Source organism: Mastigoproctus giganteus, chromosome 7 (assembly GCF_048544385.1).
Source record: "Mastigoproctus giganteus isolate SK-2022 chromosome 7, ASM4854438v1, whole genome shotgun sequence".
Lineage (NCBI taxonomy): Eukaryota > Metazoa > Arthropoda > Arachnida > Uropygi > Thelyphonidae > Mastigoproctus > Mastigoproctus giganteus.
Genome location: NC_143581.1, coordinates 184,551,066 through 184,554,215, shown reverse-complemented (window position 1 = coordinate 184,554,215; position 3,150 = coordinate 184,551,066). Strand labels below are relative to the sequence as shown.

The 3,150-nt window shown below is 40.3% G+C and overlaps 1 pseudogene; it reads right to left on the bottom strand.

Annotated features, from left to right (window-relative positions):
* Positions 1–916: 916 nt before the first annotated feature.
* Positions 917–1,986, bottom strand: LOC150083389 (DNA-binding protein inhibitor ID-2-like; annotated as a pseudogene).
* Between the last annotated feature and the right edge of the window lie 1,164 nt (positions 1,987–3,150).

Here is a 3,150-nt window from a genome sequence, read left to right as displayed (position 1 = left end):
CGAATCAGCAATCAGATAAATAATACCACGATCATGTGTAATTAGTCTCTGTTGCAAACAAAATGCATAAGAAAGCAGCACAACAAGTGTGTATCAACATTTTTGTCCAGATATTAAAAATTGTATTTCACAAATGTCTTTAATTGTTGAATTTGTATATCACCAAGTGTTCATTTGGTGAATATTTGCTGATAAACTGGAATCTCTTTTGGATTGTGATAGGAGAATTTGACTTCCATTTAATATTTTCAAATAAAATCTTCAGTACACTTTGACATTTGTACAAGGCCATAAACGTCAGGCCCTACTATCACAAGAAATATTTGTACATCGGTAATAACCCCCCCCCCCCTTGACAACATTACTACTAACATATGTGGCTATAGATACGTACAAAATGTACAACATTATACACACTCACACATATCTCTGTACAACGAAAAAAAAAAACACGATCACAGCTCAATCATTGCTTGCACTTTTTAAGGAAAAAATCTGCTACTGCAAAACGGAGAAAAAAAAATTAAAAAAGTCTGTATTAGAGAAAAGTTCTTTCTATTCTTCACAATATTCCCTGAATACTCAAAAAAGTAGTATATTTCTCAACACCGGTGTCTTGAGAACAAACTGCACATCGAAACTATTCCGACACGTTTTTTTTGACCTTTTGGAACAATACCCAACGATAAAAAACACTGTGAATGTCCTCGCTTGTGGTCTCTTTTTGTGCATGAATTTCTTTAGAAGTCCGTTAAAAGTTCTGGTTTCTGTTAGGAAAAGTTCACTAGGACTAGTAGATATCACTCCTATGAAAGCCTTGACCCGAATTCGCCATCCAAGACTCGGCCCTTAGTATGGAGACAAAAACGAACAAAAAAAAAAAAAAAAGCCGCCACCGTCACCACTTCTGCGAGGCCTAACAAGATACAGGTCGGGGGGGGGGGGGCACTGACCACCATGTCACTGAGATGGGTTGGTACTTTCTCTGTATGGCTAGCCTCTTGTGCCGCACATGTTTTTTGACCACAGCGTTCGTTGACGGCGAGAGGACACCCAGTGGTTGCCTGCCTGGACTCTCACAGCTGACAGGAGCTGCCGGTCTGGACACTGGATGGGTTTCCAGAGCTATTTGAAGATCGATGATGTAGTCAATCACATATTGCATAATTTCCAACTTGGACAGTTTTTTGTTACGTATCCTGAAAGAGGCCTCTGAGGTCGGGAAAACTCATGTCTAAAAATATATAAATTCATACACCGACCATTGAATGAAATTTAAAATTTAATATGACTACAATCTTTACACAAAAAAATATTTACAATAAACTATTGCGGAATGCTAAAAACTGTAATAAAAGATCATTTACAATAAAATTTGCTAAAATATAAAACATTAAAAGCGCTTAAAACCTGAAGCTTTCGGGAGCGTCAGCTCCCTTCTTCAACAGTGATATGACTTCCTGCAACATCTCCTTAAGTAGCAGGCTCACGGTACCTCCACACGTGGTATTTCTCCACGTGGTTCAATCGGCACATGGTCAGAACTGGAAGCGGAAATGTCTCGGGAACGTGGCAAAGAAAATCGTTCATCCGACCTTAATATAATTGTTTCAAAGATAGGATTAATACGTATACTTCTATCTCTATTCATGGTATTCCTACTGGATGAACTAATCCGTAAACCCTCGAGCCATTTACGCTCCCAGTATCCATGTGCACGATCCAAAATAATAGCGTCCTCCGGGGAGATTTGATGCTGCTTCTCCCAAAAATGTTCGACCACAGCAGACTTGTATTCAGCGGTTCTTATGGCATTTAAATGTTTTTGTTACGTGGCATATTGGGAACTAGTTCCTTGAGTTTGGTTAATAACGCCTGCATATCTTCGTGCGTCACGTCACGTTCCTTATGACGAAGCTTTCCCACTTTATTCTCTCCAGTTCTCATCATCTGCTTGGCGAACTGCATCTCAGATTGAGACTTCATAACCACACACTTTAGTACACACGGACAGCAAATACAACTGTCACCTGGCACACACACACACATATATATTTCTCGTTGCTCTTACTTAGGTTTTGTGTGTACTAGGGTGTGGCCGCATCAGAACTAGTTAGTCTAGGCATAATCTATACTTTTTGTTCTAAGTGTAGTTACGTTGTTTCCGACACTTTTCTTTTGGTCTGCCATCTTAATTTGCTTTAATGTGTTCATCTCGCCTAATCTGGAATATCGTTCTGTTTTATCGTCTAGTGGCTCGGTTAGGACAAAAAAAACCTCGTATACCCTCAGGGAAGAAGAGAGATGGAGATATTTACCCCTTTTCTACCTTTTTCCCCGCAGTTTGGGCTTTGCGTTGTGCTTATTATTATCGGGTAATCATGCAACTGATTACTCGATAACCGCGATTAACCTGTAATCATGCTTTAACATTTAGCTTTAGTGGCTACATGTGAGGTTTTGGCAGAGAATGAGAAACTCCTATAGTGCAAAACATAATAAAGTTTAATATATGAGAAAGTAAATCTTACATAGTTATCAATTCATCAAATCATTATGATAATAATAAGATCATAGACTTTGGGATTATCATTCTTAAACACAGCAGTTATTAGTTACAAGATTATAAGAGGCTAGAAAGAATCCATCTTTTCATTTTCAACTTACCAGTCTAAGATGCGGCGGGGCGGCGGCTCTTCCCTCCGTTCTCCGCGACTGGAACCGCTCTATTCTCTTCTATCCTCTCGACTCTTTCTCTGGACTCCGACTTCCCGTCCTCTCCGACCTCTCCGTTCTGTTCCTCTCGACTCTTTCTCTGGACTCCGACTTCCCGTCCTCCGCGCTTTTCTGGGTCTCGAGGACCTGCTTATATAGCTCTAGTTCTCCCTTATTGTTTATACATTTTCCTTTCTCTTAATGGAGAACTCCCACGTTATGGGACACTTAATCAAAGGAGTCACCATCATCCTCGATTACGCCATGTACCAAACATTCTGGCCAGACGCGTAGACACTTCACCAACTCCTTATTAGGAAAATGAAGAGTCTCTAGCTTGAATACTCACCGAGTTTATGATGCTCGGAGGAATCTTCCATATCCGTTCACACGGGTGTGTGTGTATATCTCTGATTCCCCCCCCCCTTTCTGTCG